Raw genomic sequence first — 19,258 nt, 5'->3', positions numbered from 1 at the left:
AGGTAAATGGATGCAACTTGAGATAAATCAGATGCACATGTGTGAACATGTTATTGTCTCCCTAGTGTGAGAAACTGCAAGAGTAAATAAGAAACAAAATGTACAATAGATATTATAAAATGGTGAGAAACTTCAAAAAGTAAGAAAAACTGTTTGGACAATTAAATGACTATGTCTGGTTCTCTGAGTTACTACTTTAAAGATAACAGTGCACAATGTATTAACCATTGTTACCCTCCTATTATCTTGTTTTGAATTTTTTTTCTTTTAAAACCTGGCTAAATGATGCCTTATAAAGAGATAGAAGCAGTTTGCTGGGGAAGAAGGATATTAGAAAATAGAGCTCATCACATTGTCTGCCCTTACATCCTGGAACTTCAGGTCTCTTGAAACATAAAACTCCATGTGAGGTCCGTGGACTAGAACTCAATGTCACAGGAGAGTTCACATGGGTGGGCAGACAGCCGTGCTCTGGGTTGTGAAGTTGCAGAGACTCACTGCTCATTCAAAGTGTTGGGGAATGGCCTGGAGAAGCAGCAGACTTTAGAAGTCTGTGATTTGGCAAATTTGGTGCTGCTTGAGTCTGTTGAGAGATTGAATAACTTTAAACGGAAGAAAATGGCCCACAAGTGGATACACAGTCAGCCTCATCAGAAGCAACCTCTGGCAGGATGAGAAGGGACAGATAGCTCTATTCCTTACAAACCAGGTGACCCTGGGCAAACTCCGTAGGCCCCTGTGCTTCTGATAGTTCCTGTGTGAAATAGGATTACATTAGTACTTTCTTCATAGTGTGCTTGCTATGAAGATTAGAGTTAAACATGCCAGCCCCATAGAAGACTGCCTAGAAATAAGGTAAGGCCCAATAATTGCTAGAGAAAGTCATCATTACTAGCAACTACATGGGAAGGTTCTAGGAATAATTTGAAGCAAAATATGAACTAAATAATCAGAAGTATCTTATTTTAGACCTACTGATTTAAAAAGTTGGCTCACTAAGAATAAACCTGTTTGCTTAGCAGAGAATTTCAAGAGACCTAAAAGAACTTACTTATGAGAATTGTTAAGAATCTGTATCTGGTTTGAGAAAAGTGTATCAAAATGTCTCCTCTTCCTTTTTTTAGTCAAGGTAAAATGCGTATCCTGGAAATAGATGGATCTTAAATCGTTAATCTAGCAAATTTTAAATAAGTGTACAAACCCAGGGGGCTCTCATCCAGATCAAGTTATGCAGCATTTCTGTCTCCTCTACTTTCTGCCCTTCCAGTTAACCCTTAGCAACCCATGCCCACAGGCAGCCACTGGGCTGCTTTCTATTACAGCAGATTAGTTTTGCTTTTACTTGACTTTCATATAAATTGAATCACACTGCCATACACTCTGATATGTTTGGCCTTTTTTGCTTTACAATGTATCTGTGCCATTACTTACTCTATTTTCTACTGGACAGTAACTCACTGCATAAGCATAGTCAATTTATTTACTCTTCTGTTGATGAACATTTGGACTGGGTTTAGTTATTGACAGCTCTGAATATAGTTGCCTCATTTATTCCTATACAAGATAATTTGGGATTATGTCTTCACTTATAGAAATGCGGAGCAGTAGAATTTCTGGCTCTAAAGGATTTTACAAGAAATGTCCAGACAGTTTTGCAGTGTGTACACTGTCATACTCCAACCAGCGAAGTGTATAAGATCAAGTGTGCCAAATCCTCATTAATGTTTCTGTTGTATCATCAGCATTAGGTCTTATGTCTCCAATGTCCCCAATGCACCAAATTCTCACCAATATTAGTGTTATATAGCCATCTTTATGGGTCTGAAATGATATTTATTTTGGTTTTGTTATCTTTTAATACTAAATCTAAGAGTTTCTTTTAGTTTCTGACTTTGAGCCATTTGTACTGAAGGCTTACTTCTGCTGTGTGTGACCTGCTTTTCATATTCCTAATATAAGTCTGTGATGGATATTTTCAATTTTGATGCCTGATTATCTAATTTTTAAAATCAGCCTTCCTAGACATTATTTATTGACCTTTTTAAATGACTAACTTATATGATTGTGTTAACATTTCTGTTTTCTGTTTTTTGCTTTATTTTTTACTCTTATTTTTCTTTCTTCCTTTTTATTAATTTTATCTTTAGCTGACAAGTAATGCTTTATACATTTAATTATTTTGGAACTTACCTTGGCCATATTCTTACAATTACATTAGATGCCCGGGTTATTAATTTAAATTTTTTCTTTCTAATATAAGCATTAGATTACAAATTTTTCCTAATGCTGTTTAGCAGCATTCCACATATTTGGAGGCATTGTATCCTTTATCAGTTCCTGAATATTTTCTAAGTTTCCTTACGGTTTTTCTTCTTTTATCCATATAATATTTGTAAGTGTTTTCTACTTTAGATACGTTAGATATTTTCTACTCTAGATACTGAGTTTTCTTTTCAGCTTCTGTAGGTATAATTGACAAAAGCCGTAAGCATTGGCATTGTGTAACAGGATGTTTTGTTGCATGTATACATTGTGAAATCATTAAATCAAACTATTTGCTCTGTCTACTATTGTACATACTTACTTGTTTTGTGGGTGAGAATATTTAAAAATCTATTCTCCTTAATAGATATAAAAATTTTATTGGTTCTTATTTCATTCTTTTTTCATAAAAATATGGCTTGTATGAGTTCAGTGTTTTGAAACTGGAGATGTTTTTATGGCTCAGAGGGAGATTCTCTTGGTGATCACTTCATATATACTTGAAAAAAATTTGCATTCTATAGCTAGGAATACTAATTATAATCACATTTAAAGTGGTTGGCAATCTATTTCAAATCTAATTTTTTGTATTTTAAAACTAGTTTGTCAAAATTGTAATGTTTTCCTGATTTTCATCTTATCTCTGTTAACATATTTCACCTTTAAGTCTACTAGTTTGACTTATGGTTATGTTTGCAATGGATTTATTTTTCTATTACTTTATCTCGAAGTATTTTACAGTGGTGGGTCTTTATTTTGTGTTTGCATTTGTTACACACAGCATAGAACTGAATCTTGCTTTCAGGGCTGAGAATTGAATCCACGGCCTCATACATGCTAGGCTCTACCACTGATTTACACACACAATTCTAGATCTTGCTTTTTCAAAGGTCAGTCTGAGAAACTAGCCTTGAGGATTATTTATATTGAATATAATTATTGGTATGATGGGCTTTGTCTGCCCCATTCTGGATTTGTGTGTGTGTGTGTGTGTGTGTAATTAGTCTTTCCTGCTTCCTTTAAACAGTTTTTTTTAGAATTCTATTTCTATTGTGCCAGTGGATTTTTAACTTAATACTTTTTCATGTAGTGGTTGCTTAACGTAATGCTGACATGTGTTAAAATCACTTATGGTTGAAACTTTATCCAGCAAGCTGTTAATTCATTATTATAGCTGAGAAAAATAACATTTGGTCAGAGTAGCTTACAGCACTGCTATAAATTAGTATTATATAATTAACTCATTTCCTTATTACCCAAGCGTCATCTAAAATCTCACATGGTATTCTTTGAGCACTGCTGAAGAGACCTAAAGTAAAAATTGGTCATAATACAACAGTAAACCATTGAAAACCTAGATGTTAAAAAAGATTAAATTAAACTTACCATCTAGTGGGTTATACTCCTCTCTTAAAGCATTATGCCCTTTCAAAAAATACTATGTCTTTTATCGCTGTAATCATTGCGTTTTTTCTTTCATATTATGCCTTTCCAGAAAGAGTGTATCTTTTCTCTCTATCAATATGTGAGGAAAAAGGAACTCTCCTGCACTGTTGGTGGAGGAGATGCAATCAGTATTTCCTTTTGCTTAAAGTAGATCAGCACATTACATGAGCAATAAATATTGGTGATCCAAGTACACATGAACAGAACTTAGTATGGAAGTCACAACGTGTAGACGATAGCATAGTAAGATCTGGGGACTCCAAACACATCCTGGCAGACTCTTTTCACATCAGTAGGGGTTTCCTTTCCCATTCCCCAGGTAAGTATTTTATGGGTTCTCACACTCTTAAACATTCCAGTCTGACATCACCTTGCTCATGTTATTGTATTATTTCGCTTCTTATTCCAGTACTCCCCCCTTATTAATAGGGGATATACTCTGAGGTCGTAGTGGATTCATAAACTGTGGATGCAGAGTAGCAAGCCCTTGAGCTTTTTCCTTTATGTTTGCAATGATTCTAAATAGTAACGGATAATGGTTCCTTCCCTATTTTATGCCCTGGTGCCTCCTTTCATTACTACTTTGGTATGTGGTACCATTAGTAAGTAATATAAGGATTACTTGAAGACAAGTATTGTGACACCAAGCTAATTGATCTGATAATTGAGAGAGCGAACGCAGTGACTGGCACAGGTGGTGTACACAGCACGGATGCACTGGTCAAAGGAGATTCATGTGTTGGGTGCTGTAGAGTGTGGTAGAGGGCATAATTTCATCCAATCCCTCAGAATGCCATTGTTTCCTTCATAAAACCTCAAATGACATTATTTCCTCTTACTCTAGGTTTTTCTTCTTTTTAGTATCCCTCTGTGAGCTCAATTATCCTTACTAGCTCAATTAGCACTTTTATGCTGATGGTGTCACATTTATACCTTACTTTTATATATTTTTTTATTTTAAAAAGATTAAAACAAAACAGGACATAACAAAGCAGGTCAGAACAGAAGAATGTAAGCAACACAGTATTTCACAGAAGACAGCCCGTAATTAACAGTGACTACCATAATGTCTCTCTCTTTGAAATAGTTGAACGTAACTTCATATATAATAGTATCAAACATAACAAGATAGTATAAAACCATTAGAGAGAATAAAAGTATTACAGGGCATTCAGAACCAAATAACAGAAAATGAACAATGGCTACTATACTATCTCATTTTTCATAGAAAATTTGTTTATACTATCATACATAATACAATTGAATAAGATACAACATTATAGAATCAAAGAAAACAGAAGAGCAGAAGTATGGTAGGACTTCCAAGTAAGATGATATTAAATCAGCACTGGCTATTATAATAATTTGTTTTCTTCAAAATAGAGTTCATACTATCACAGATAATAAAATCAAACAAAACAGATTAAAACCATTCCAACTAATGAATGAAAACATTGTAAGGTTCAAAGCAATGTAATGGGGAATCATGATTACCATAACTCTTATATACTCTTACATTTCTTACACTAGGGAGACTATACAGTATTTATAAATGTGAGTTTGATTTAGTTTGCTTATGAATATGGTCTCAAGCTGCGCTCATTTATTTATAAATATCTCAATGTGATCATTCTTTATAGCTGAGTAGTACTCCATTGTATAAAAATACCACAGCATTTTATTCATTCTTCAGTTAATGGACACTTAGGTTATTTCAAAATCTGGCTATTATAAATTGTGCTGCTATAAACATGGGTGCACATATATCACTGTGGTATAATGTTTTCAGTTCTTCTGGGAATATGCCTAGAAGTGGAATAGCTGGAACAAATGGAACTTCCAACCCCAGCTTTTTAAGGAATCTCGAGACTAACCTCCACAGTGACTGCAACAAACTACACTCCCACCAACCATGCAGGAGAGTTCCTTTTTCCCCACAGCCTCTCCAATATTTGTTGTTGGTAGTTTTCTTGATCCTGGCTATTCTTTCTGGAGTGAGATGGAATCTTAGTGTGGTTTTAATTTGCATTTCTCTAATGACTATTGATGATGAACATTTTTGTCATGTATTTATTTGCCATTTGTATTTCTTCATCTGATAACTGTGTAATCATCTCTGATGCCCATTTTTGGATTGGATCTTCGAATTTTGGTGGTCTGATTTTTTTTAAAAAATTCTTTATATGTTCTAGACCAAAGTCCTTTGTCTGAGGGACAGTTAACTAAGATTTTTTCAAATTGATGGGTTTCCATTTTACTCTCTTGGAGATTTCTTTCAACATGCAAAAACATTTCAATAAGATGAGATCCAGTTATCGATTTTGGGAAGTATTTCCCATGTGGTTTGATTTTTGCTCTGCCTATCCCTATGTCTTCAAGATTTCCACCTATACTGTCTTCGACAGATTTACTGCTTCTTTTTTAGTATTTAGGTCTTTGATCCATTTTGACTTTGGTTTAGTACATAGTGATACTCATGGGTCTAGATTTAGTTTTCGGTATCTGGAGAGCCAATTTTTATAGCACCATTTATTAAAGAGACTACCTTTCTAACAGTGGACATGTTTGACCCTTTTATCAAAAATAAGATTGTTGAGTGTGTTTGTAGTTGTGGTTGTATCTTCTAATCTATTCCATTGATCTTCAGAACTGTTTTTATTCCAGTACCGTGTTGATTTTATTACAGTAGCTTTGTAGTATAACTTCAAGTCAGGGATTGTGATACCTCCTGCCTTGCCTTTGCTGCTTAGAATTGCCTTCACTATTCTAGGTCTCTTCTGGTTCCAGATGAATTTTAGGAGTGATTTCTCTAGATCTATGAGGTATGATGATGGTATTCTCATTGGGATTGATTTGAATCTGTATAACAGTTTTGGAAGAATGGCCATTTTCACAATATTTATTCTTCCTATCCTTGAGCAAGGGATGTCTTTCTATTTTCTGAGATGATCTTCAGTTTCTTTTCCAGGGTATTACAATTTTCCCTGCACAGATCTTTTACTTCTTTCGTGATATTAACTCCTAAATATTTCATTTTTTTGGATGCTAGTGTGAGGGTGTGGCTTCTCTTATTTTTCTCTCCATGATTTTGTTGTTAATGTATAGAAATGCTATTGATTTTTGAGCATTGATTTTTTTGTATCCAGCTACGTTGCTGAAATTATTATATCTAGGAATTTTTCAATGGAGGTTTGGGGGTCTTCTATGTAGAGTATCATGTCATCTGCAAATACTGATAATTTAACTTCTTCTTTTCCTATCTTTACCCCTCTTATTTCACTCTCTTGTCTAATTGCTCTGGCTAGTATTTCCAGTACTATATTAAATAGGAGTGGTGATAAGGGACATCCTTGCTTTGTGCCTGATTTTAAGGTAAAGACCTTCAGTTTTGGCCATTTAATATGATGGCTGTTGGTTTGTCATAGATGGCCATTATCACATTGAAGTAAAGACCATCTATTCCAATTTTCTGTAAGGCTCTTATCATGAATGAGTGTTGGACCTTATCAAAAGCTTTTTCTGCATCTATAGAAATGATCATGTGATTCTTACTTTGGGTTTTATTGATATGGTGGATTACATTTATTGATTTACGTATGTTGAACCATCCCTGCATGCCTGGGATGAATCCCACTTTGTTGTGATGTATAATCCTGATGATTTGCTGCATCCTGTTTGCTAATGTTTTATTGAGGATTTTTAGATCTGTGTTCATTAGGGTGATTTGCTTGTAGTTCTCTTTTTGGTTGGCTCTTTCTCAGGTTTTGGTAGAGGAATGACTTAGGGAGAATTGCTTCCCTTTTGATTTCATTGAAGAGTTTGAGGAGTGTCAACATTAAGTCTTTGTATTTCTTGTAGAATTCCACAGTGAACCCATCTGGGCCTGGGCTCTTCTTTGTAGGTAAGGACTTAATTAAATTTTCAATTTCATTAATAGAAATTGGATTATTCAGCAGTTTTACATTTGTTGACCCAGCTTTGGTACTTTGGTACATCGTATGTTTCTAGGAATCTGTCCATTTCTTCTATGTTATCAAACCTATGGGAGTAGAGGTTTTTGAAATAGGTGTTGATGATCTTCTGTATTTCACAAAGTCTATGGTGATTTCACATTTTTCATTCCTTATTGCATGGATTTGAGCTTTTTCTTTCCTTTTTAAAATGAAGTTGGCTAGGGGCTTATCAATTTTATTTACTCTTTCAAAGAACTAATGCTTTGATTCATTGATTGTTTGGATTGTTTTCTTAGTCTGTATTGCATTAATTTCTGCTCTGATTTTTATAATTTCCTCCCTTCTTTTGGCTTTGGGCTTGACTTGCCCTTCTTTTTCTAGATGTTTGAGGTGTAGCATCAGGTTGTTTACTGGCATTCATTCTGTTTTCCTGATGTGGAAACTCAGTGCAATAAATTTTCCTCTGAGGACCGCTTTCATTGCATCCCACAGATTCTGGTAAGTTTTATTTGTATTTTCGTTTGCTTGTAGGTATTGTTTAATTTTTCATTAATTTCCCCTGTGACCCACTGATTGCTCAAGTGTGTTATTCGATTTCCATGTGTTTGTGGGATTTTTCAGTTTCTTTTATCATTAATTTCTAGTTTCATGGCACTATGATCTGGGATTACATTCAAGGGATTACTTCAACTCTTTTGCATTTATTTAAATATGTTCTGTGGGCCAGTATGTGGTCTGTTTTAGAGAATTTCCCATGTACTGCTAAGAAGAATGTATATTCTGTTTTGCCTTGACTGATTTTATTCAAATTTGGTATGCTTGATAGTATCAAGTCTAAGAGAAGAGGCAACTACTCTGAAGATGACAAGATGTAAAAGATACCCATTCTGGTTTGATTATTAACTGCTTTTGAAGTCCTACAGTGTCTCCAAAGTTATGTTTTTATTAAAATAGCTGTGTAATGCTATGCTCAATTATACTATGCTTGCTGATGTGGACAATTCTATTGAAAATAACAAGAGAAAGCATAGTAACTACTGTAGATCACCTAATGTTGTGGTCTTATATGTCTTTTTCATGTTTTTCTAGGAATTTGTTTCGTTGTCTTGTTATGATGTTTTCCCCTATAATACAGAAAGGATAGATATACATGTAGAGATTCACATATGGGGAGAATTTCTACTATTTATGGGAACAGATTATATAATGCACAATGTAATGAACAGATACTCTGAAGAAGAGACACTTAGAAACCCAATACTAATTCTGTAGCATTCTGATATAAAATCTAGCAATATTATTATTCACTGTTTAGAGTGATATTAGTCTAGTCCCTTATGTTCAATTTCAGCATATATAAAGATAAGGACAGCTACTACAAAGAGAATGAGAGACATTATGGTGGTCGTTGTTGACTTTCTAATGTCAGGTCTTGAAGACCTAAAAAGCCTTCATCATCCTGTAATGATTTTATTAGTTCTATAATGTTCAGGATGCATTCAATGTGTGTAAAGATGGGGACAACTATTTGGAAGAAAACTAGAGACAAGATAGTGAAGATCGCCAGTGGACTTGCTTTGAAATCTGTGTTTCTTTAAATTGTTTCCTTATGATCTGTTTTGGTCTGTTTTGTTATGTTTAATCTTACCCTCTTTAAAATAAAAAAAGAATGTATATTCTGATGTTGGTGGATGGAACACTCTGTATATGTCTATCATGTCCATTTGTTCACAGTTTTGATTCAGGTCTGTTATTTCTTTGCTGATTTTCTGTCCGGTTGATCTGTCCCTTGGTTTCAATGGTGTGTTAAGGTCTCCTGTCATGATTGTGTTATTACTAAGTTGATTTTTCGTTTCTATTAACATTTGCTTTGTATAACTTGGTGCTCTGGAATTTGGTGCATATATATTTGATTGCTATCTCTTCCTGTTGAAGTTTTCCCCTAATCAGTATGTAGTGACCTTCTTTATCTCTTCGGATCATTCCTGCCTTGAAATTCACATTGTCTCCAAACAGAATAGCAACCCTGCTTTTTTTTTTTGGGGGGGCGGTTTCTGTTGCATGAAGTATTGTTTTCCATCCTTTGACTTTCAGCCTATGAGCTTCCTTTTGGGTTAAATGGGTTTCTTGTAGACAGCATATGATTGGATGTAGTTTCTTGATCCATTCTGCCAGTCTGTTTCTTTTAATTGGTGAATTGAGACCATTTACATTAGTGGTTATAACTGTTATATATTGCTGACATATTATCTTTCTGCTGTTGCGTCTTTACCTTTCCATTCTGTTTAATTGTCTGCCCTCCTTAGTGATTTTTGCCTAAAAAGTGGTGTATCTAAAATGTCTTTCAGTATACTTTGCAGGGTTGGCTTGGGGACCATGTAGTTCTTCAGCTGTTCTTTGTCATGGAAGTATCTTATTTTCCATCTATTTTCTTTTTTTTTTTTTTTTTTTTTTTTTTTTTTGTCTTTTTCATTTTTTTATCGGTACCAGGGATTGAACTCACGACTGCCTGCTTGAAGGCAGGTGCTTATGCCGCTGAGCTAAATCCCCAGCCCCTATTTTCAAGGAGAATTTTTCAGTTTACATCAGTCTAGGTTGGAAATCATTTTCCTTTAGTATCTGAAATACTTCACTCCATGCCCTTCTTGACTTCGTTGTTTGTGTTGCACTGTGATTGTGATAGGTTTTCCTTTATAGGTGATCTGTCTCTTTTCTCTAACAGCTTTTAATATTCTATTTTTATTTTGGATTTCTGAGATGGTGATTATTATATGTCTGGGTATGGTTTTATTTTGGTTATGGCTACTTGGAGTTCTATATGCTTCACTAATTCTAATGTCAGTTTCCATTCTCATGTATGGGAAATTTTCATCTATTACCTCTGTAAATAATTTGATATTATTTATGTTGTCTCTTTCTTTTTCATTTATGCCTATCAATCTTATATTGTTTTTCTTTGAATCATCCCACATCTATTGAATTGTTATTTCTTGATTCCTTTTTTTTTTTTTTTTGTCTTTTTCATTTTTAATGGTACTGGGATCGAACTCACGACCACCTGCTTGCAAGGCAGGTGCTTATGCCGCTGAGCTAAATCTCTAGCCCCTGGTTCCTTGTTATTTTTAAGAGATCTTTCCTTTCCTGTTCACTAGCTGCAATCTTGTCTTCGAGATCTGAAATTCTATCTTTACTTTCACTGAGGCAGTTTTGACAACTTTCAATGGAATTTTGATTTCCTGTATATCTCTTTGAATCTGCTTTATGTATTCTCTTTGTTTCTTATATTGTTCATCCAGGGATTCCATCTTTTTATATTGTTCCTCTAATTTTTTAACTATGTTCTTAGATGTGTTCAGCATATCTTTCATTACTTTTATCATTTCTTCTTTTACCTGGGAGGTTATTTCTAGTTCAAATTCCTTGAAAGCTTTCTGGAGTTGCTCCTTTATTTCAGTTACTATTCTTTCCGGCATTTCAGGTGTAGGGCACATATTTTCTTCTATGTACATGGCTCCAAGGCTTTCTTGCGATGGGCTGGATGTTTAAGATTGCATTTTGGTCTTTCATTTGGTCATTTTCCTATATTCCCATGTTTCAAATGTTGTTCCAAAGCTTCCCCTGGGTGTGTTGGAAATTGTCTCCTATGTCCTGGGCTCCTGGGATTCCTCTGAAAGTGCTGCTCCCTCCTTGGGCAGTGAAGCCCCCAGATTAAAAGAAGGTTACCAGGCGTGGCCCAGACAGGTTCAAAGCCTCCTCCTGCAGCGCAGGTTCCCACTCTGGCAGCAAAGCTCCCCAAACTGAAAGAAGGTCACTGGGTGCAGCTGCAGTGGCCACAAAGCTCCCTGTACTGAGAGAAGGTCACCAGTGTGGTGCAAGCAGGCCCCAAACCTCCTCTGCAGCACAGCTCCCTCCTCTGGCAGCGGTAGCAGCAGTGCAGCTCCCTGGACTGAGTGAAGGTCACCAGCACAGCACGGGTAGGCCCTGAATCTCCTCCTTATTTTTATATTTCTCAACTGATTTTCAGATACAGAAAATGTCTGAAGGCCATGTTCCTTTGGATGACACTCCAGCACCATGAGGTGAACATGGTCAAATGTCTAATTTGCATTGCTTCCCCTCCAGGCTTGTCTGTCTTTTCGTATCTTCTACCACATAGCACCATTACCATGGAGATAAATTGTATCCAAGTTTCCAGAGCCTTCTTTGTCACTTGCCTATCACATATATCACCTATCTAATCAGTGATTAGTTATGTAGCTTCCATTTCAGTAAAATATTTCACATGTCCATTTTCTTTCCTCATTTCCATTACAAACACTTCTTTTTATTAGTCTTTTATTGTTCTATGGATTTTTTGGATTACTAGAGAATCTGATTATTTTCTTGGACTTAGTGTTATTCTTTTCTCATCTCTTCCCCATAGCACATCAAGAATGCCCTCTTAAACACATATAAGCTTGTTATAAACTCCCCAGTCTAAATCACGTCTCCTCAGTGACACTTACTGTATTTAGGGCAAAGTTCAGACTCCCTTTCCTGACATAAAATGCCATGGTTGCTGGAGCCTTATCCATCTCTGTGCTTTGCCACTCTTAAGTGCTCTCTTAATGGCTCTCTTTATGTGGCTGACTTACCCCAGCCACATTTAGAGCTAACTACCTAGATCTGAATGTTTTGTGCTATTGGACCTTTGTCTATGCTGTTCTTTTTTGCTGAAAACTCCTTTCTTCTGTTCCTACGCTACATAAATCCCACCCTCTAGCTCCTTCAAAACTTGGATCAAGCGTCAGTGACCCTTTCCCGTACTTCTAGATTTGTTTAGATCCTTTTTCTCTGCCTCCCCATAGTTTTTCATAAGCCTGCATCGCATTCATAATACCAAACGTAATTAATATTTCCTTCCGTATGGGCAGACAGCAGACCTTGTCCTTTTTTATCATCATCTAATAATGGGCCTAGTATATAGTAGTTTAGGAATGTTTCTTGCCCAGTGCATGTATATAGTAGGCAATCACTCTATCACTGAGTTACATCCTTGGCCCAAGGATTTTTTCTTGAATAAATCAAGTCAAATGCAATCATCATGAAATTTCATCTAACTTTTTAGGGATATGCTTATGTTAGTAATGCAAGGCTATTCTGCTGACTATATATTTTAAAAATATAAGTTTTATACACATTTAACACTATTATAAACTACACACACAATATGAGGTAACACACACACACAATGTGAAGTAACACAATCACACACACACACACACAATGTGAGGTAACACAAACCCTTCTCTCAAGATGGGGACCAAAATTTTCTAGAACCAAAGTCAAATAATGGTATACAGAAGTCCTTTCCTCCCATAAGAGTTTCCCAAGTCCAGATTTCACAGCAAAACAGGAAAATTAGTTAGTAAAAGAGTACAGACAGGAAAATAGTTATTGATCAGAAGAATGTGTTGAGGCATTTTGCTAATGACAAACAGAGAATATTTCTGAAAGAAGTGTGTGCTTATTTTCTGTGACAGGCTCTCTTATATTACTTTGTTCTATGTTCTACCAGTGTGGTTTTCCTTTTTTGTTTTTTTACCTATACTGGATTACAATTTTTCAGATTGTTAGGTTGAATAATGACATTAGAAATTTTGTAGGTAAAAATGGTTTTTAAAGAACCAATGACTTCACATACTTCAAAGGAAATATACTACCTTTGTTAGAAACAAATTTGCATCTGTTTAAATGGACAAATTTTCCCATATTATATTCATACTATAAAAGCTTGCCTTAGCTTGCAGGTCCCTTACCTCTGTAGAGCAAGATGCATTCTCAACATGGGGATAGAGGCAATTTCTTGTTGCCACCAATTAGAATGTTGCTCCAGAGAAAGACAAGAGGTGAAGGTTAATTGGTAGATTCAGAAAAAGACCTGCTATTTTTATTTGGGTAGTTCCTGGCAGAAAGAAATCAAGAATTCACTCCAAGTTTGACACTCAAAGTATGATCTATGGTGTGATAGCAAATGCATTACATAAGAGTTTGTTAAAAATGCAATACAGGCTGGAGCAGTAGTGCATACTTCTGACCCAGAACTCCAGGAAGCTAAGGCAGGAAGACTGCAAATTGGAGCCTAGCCTGGACAATTTAGCAATTTATCAAGAACCTGTCTCACTATAAGAAAAAAGAAAAAAGGCTGAGGATGTGCAGGATGAAGTCCTTGGGTTCTACCTTTAGCCATACATACCTACATCAAAAAAGCAATGAATCATTTGGGCTCTACTCTAGAAATATGGCATCAGAATATATATTTTAACAAGACTTTATAAGCAAACAGTTCTGATCATTTATTAGGCATGAATCAAAAGACTCATTCTTGACTTAATTTTACATTGAAATCACAGAGGTTTTAAACATGCTTATTCCTGGGACCAAGCCCCAGTAGTTAAAACATAATTAGTATAAGAGAGGCCAAACTTCATATTTGTATGCCCTAGATTAGTAAAAGTAGAGGAGAATAACCAGGTGAGCTAGTTCTATTTGCAAAACAATTGAGACTGCTATGCTAGACAAGTTTAGAAGAGAAACCTTTAAGTTTAGAAAATCTCAAAATTTTCTGAAGTATAAGAATTTTCACATTGTAGTATTTATGTACTTAGAACACAGTTAGTGTAACATGAAAAGTAGCCAAACAAAGCAAAAGATAAAACTAAATGCCAAGATATTTTACAGTTTTAGAAGGCAAGTGTGATAGCTATTCAATAGCCTGTCAAAAAGAAATAACAGTTTCCCTTTGTTTATAAGACTGTGATCTGCACAAAAGAAGTAGATGAAAAAAAATAACAAGGAAAGGGAGAAAAGTGAAAGACATGTTGCTTTGATAATTTATATATGAAAGTCCTCCAAAATTCAACTGAATGATAAATGAAACACTATACACTTGATCTGTCACAATAGTAGATAATAAAAATATAACCTTAGGAGAAAGAAAGTCAGAATAATGATCTAACAGTTTATCTTTGGATGAAAAGTCTTATGTTTAGGAACAGGAAACCAAACACATTAGTGTTAGAACTTAGACTAGCCATTCGTTTGATAGGAGTTTTAAAGACTACCTCTGTTAGCTCTTTGAAATCAATCACTAGAGACTTGGACTTCTGAATTTATTTAATCATATGCTGTATATGTAGTAAAGTCCAGCATGTTCTTCACGAAGATTCTACCCTCAGATTCAAAATAATGCAGGCTTTGAGTCCAGGTTTAGTAGTTTCTTAACAATAAGAAGAAATGACAAATAGTGCCACTTGCATGTATATCATGCTGCTTTAAATATTAGCAATTAAGAATTTATGTGCAAAGTTTTAAAAAGAATTTTAACTTATCCGAAGAGAACAACTTTTAAAGCATTTAATAGAGAATGCAATTTTTGGTGATAAATATGTTGACAGATTTTAAACAAGTGAATCTATTCAAGGCTTTTGAGCTTGAAGTAACATCTGCAGTGTGGCAGAACAGCACAACTCAATTTGCAAAAACGAGTTGAAATTAGTTGAAAACTTTACTTCTCAATTAAAAGTTCTTGCCATTGATTCAGTTTGCAAAAGTCTTCTCAGTCCTATATAAACTTTATTCAGTTTGCCTCTTTATGACATTTACATTACTCTTTACAAATTTTATTGGTATATTATATATATATATATATATATATATATATATAGTGATAACATTCATTGTAGGGAATTTGCACTTGGACATGGTGTATCTTTCTTCTTTTTCCCCATTCCTCTTCTTTTTTTAGTCCCTCTTTCCATGTTTATTTACAAAAGCTTTGTTTCCAATTTTCCCTTCTATTCTCATTTTTCTTGTTCCTTCTTTTCTCCCCCTTCTCTTGTTCCCCTTCTTGTTTGAACATTTTCTTCTGATTCCCTAGTATCTGTTATACATTTTGGTTCTTATGTACACTTTCAGTTTCTCACACCAGAGGAAACAATGCAGTATTATGCATATGTGTCCAATTTATTTCACTTAATAGTATGGTCTCAAGGTGCATCGATTTACCTAAAAATACTCTTTTTTTATGGAAGAGTAGTATATTAAAAAAAACCCACATCTTTATTCATTAAGGGTTGATAGGCATTTGGGGGCTGTTACCCAGATTTAGCTATTACAAAGTGTGCTGCTGTAATTGGGTGGTGAGTGCCATTAGAAAGCAGTCTGTTCAAATGTCAAAGAAGGCATCATTCTGATACACCAGATAAAACAGATAGCTAGATAATTCTTTTAAGAATCACTCTTGTAGTCTAATAAATTATCACTAGGATTAAAATCTCAAAGAAGATGTTGCTTGAAATGCACATAATTATTAACCACACATGCAGTGTATTAATTAATTAATTAATGATTTATTTTGAGACATGGTTTCACTATGTAGTTCAGGCTGGTCTCAGACTCATGATGTAGCTCAGGCTGCCCGTAAACTCATTATGATCCTCCTGCCTCAGCTTCCCAAGTGCTGAGATTACAGGCACATGCCACCATGCCTGGAAGACATGCCTGTTTTTAAAAATAGAATACAACCTAGACTACTTCTGGGAGGTGAATCCAATCTGAATTTCTAAAAGAATTTGAAGGACATTAAAATGAGATTTGGAACATAAACTACAGAATAAATCACTTACAGTCTGAGGACCATATGCTGGTGATTCTGACAGCACTCAGTTACACAGGAGAATTAATGAATTGTGATTTTCAGCAAAAGGATAAAATAGAAATGGATGCATAAATATATGACACAAGAAAAACCCATTTACAAACACTAAGAAGTATAATAAATTGTTATAGAAAAGGAAAAGGAATAGGAGGTATAAGTAAAATTTCCTGTGTGCATTTTGCTTATAAAGGCTGATCTTATAAGGGAGAGGGATATTGCAAATTCTTAGGACTTGGATTTATTGGGATCAAGGCCAAAGTTCTCATGTGAGCTCTGCTCCATATCACCTTTCTAACCTAATTTTTGTAACTCCATTTTCTTTTTGTAAAGTAGAAATAATACAGAAATAACTTAGAAGTGCTATGAATTACATGAGTTTATACACGTGTTGCTTTTAAAACAATTCGAAGAACACAGTAAATATTCAATCAGTATTCATGCTTCTCCTCTCCCCCAGCCCTTCTGTTGTTTCTGTCAGCAAGAGGTAGAATATGATTTGATTAAGATTACATCATTTTTATTAGTAGTGTCACATGGACTTATATTACCTACTTCTAATATTACAAACAAGCAACTAGTAATATTCTGGGTGCAAATAAAATGCTGTCATTCAATTGAATCTCCCAATTTTGTAGTCAGGCATTTATAGTAGTTAATCAAGGTTATATCTCCTGTATATGAGAGCTGCCTTCATTAGCTATCATTCTCAAATTCTTTAGAGAGCTTAGAGTTTTCATTCAACTTTGAAGGTAATAAAACTTCTCAGGTCAAGCAACCAGCCTGAGTTTGCAAGAGGCTCCACCTAGACAAAATCTGCCATGTATCAGGAAACACAATTGAAATGCAATCCAGAATGATGTAAGCATTTTGTAAATCAGCCTGGGTCATCTGAGTGAGAAATCCTGCTATGTGACTTTGGTCATTTTATGTTTAAGCAAAGAATATAATTAAGTAGAGTATTTAATGCTTTCATATCAAAAACAAAGAAAAATTTTCTGGAAAGCAAATGTATAAGCATATAAGCTGTGGATTCCATTAAAAACTCAACTACTTTAACCACAGAAATGCTCCAGAAAGACGTAGGGTTGAGATCATTCAGTGCTCAAAGGAGATAATGCATGGAAACGCAATCATTGCTTTCTAGCTACATATCGACTCTTTTGAAAATGCCATCCTCTTTTCTAGAAAAATACAAGCTAGTGAATTAAAATGATTTTAAGGACGGCCAATTATATAAAAATAATAAAACAATAAAATGAGCTAAATTTCTTTGCCACAATACCTAGAAATGTAGAAAAATCTATTAACTTGCATGTTTTAACAGATCATTCTCAATAAAATGTTAGGAAGCATTTAAATTAGGCACAATTATTCATTTTTACCTCAATCTTGCAAAACATGTTAAGCCAAGGGGAAGGACAACTCTGAATTCTGTTTCCCACATGTATAATTAACTAATGGAGTTAGGGTTTAAATTAGCAATCCTTCTTGCAATTTTACATTCCATAATGTAAACAACAGCATACTATGTCAGCATACTTTATTTTAATAAAGATACTATAAAAACTAATTTTCCCTAAGCCATCAGTTTTTTTTTTTTTTTTTCCCTGTTGCTGGGCCTGAACCCAAGTCCTCCCGAATGCTAGAATTGTATTCCATCATTGAGCCACAAACCAAGCCAAATACTGTTTTGAAGACATATGTTACTACTAGTTAAGTTTTTCTTTTCTAAGTACAGTTGAATGTTGTCAGGATAAATCTTTGAAAACAAGTCTAGACATGACAAAAAGAAAAAAAGACTGTGGTATTTTGGAATTCTGACAAAACTGCTGCATGGTAATTATCTCAACATTGCAACAAAATAAAACAATTCACTGTTTATCAAAAGCACTACATTTTAGTCTTGGAATTTATTTTACCTGTTTCTTAGCATGTTACAGTATTTTAATGCACAGATTAAGAAAGTCTCCAGAGTTATGATTCAGTGATGCTTTAAAGAAGAGTAACACTTATACTTGGTAATATATGTCCATGTGACACTACTAATAACAATGATTTTATGACCAAAAATTTCAGGCAAGAAATCTTTGTAAGCATTTTGAAGGTTCTTTAGCTTGCATGTCCTTTTAAAGCAAGGCATTCATCTATTTGCAAATTGGCAAGAATTTGGCAGAATTTGAATGAATAAATGAATGAATCTCACACCTATTTGATCACAGGAATCCTTTACTTTGTTTTAACATTAAAAAACCTCTCTCTCTCTCTCTCTCTCTCTCTCTCTCTCTCTCTCTCTCTCTGTCACACACACACACACACACACACACACACACACACACACACACACACCAGATAATGAAAAATACAACTAACATCCATGCAACTTCCACCTCCACTGACTTTTGGGGATGCCTCCTTTGTCTCCTCATCCCAAACACCATCTCCTCCATGAAAGTGAGGTAACCCTAACTTTTGGGTAAAATCTTTTTTTCTTCAAATTTTCAAACACTGGTATAGGTAATTTAAAATTGTTTCAGAAAAATACTAGTATGTTACTAATCAGATGTTCTTCTGAATAGTAATTTTTTATTTGCATTATAGAATACATGAGAAAACTAGCACAAAAAAGTTTTAAAACTTTTATGTAGAGAGAATTGATCAACCAGTCAATTTAGTGAGAAAAAAAACCCCAAAACAAAAACAACTAGAACCAGTACCTGGAACAGTTTAGACAGTTACACACAGAACTAAAAACAAACCTAGAGCAACAAAGTATGAGAAGACCCATGGATGACTTCTCCATCATAACACTGTAATCCACATCATGTAGTTTTATAGACAAATGCAAGAATTAGGAATTTAATTCACTTTTCAAGCAAACCAACACTATTTTGCCCTTGTT

At 34.7% G+C, this 19,258-nt stretch overlaps 1 protein-coding gene across 2 annotated transcripts in view; it reads right to left on the bottom strand.

Annotated features, from left to right (window-relative positions):
• Plxdc2 (plexin domain containing 2) overlaps positions 1–19,258 on the bottom strand; it is a 416,118-nt gene that overhangs the window by 42,097 nt on the left and 354,763 nt on the right. The window lies entirely within an intron of this gene.

This window comes from Cavia porcellus, unplaced genomic scaffold (genome assembly GCF_034190915.1).
Source record: "Cavia porcellus strain 051 isolate PalLab524CR breed Dunkin Hartley unplaced genomic scaffold, mCavPor4.1 scaffold_27, whole genome shotgun sequence".
Taxonomy (NCBI): domain Eukaryota; kingdom Metazoa; phylum Chordata; class Mammalia; order Rodentia; family Caviidae; genus Cavia; species Cavia porcellus.
This window is presented reverse-complemented; position numbering and strand designations above follow the sequence as displayed.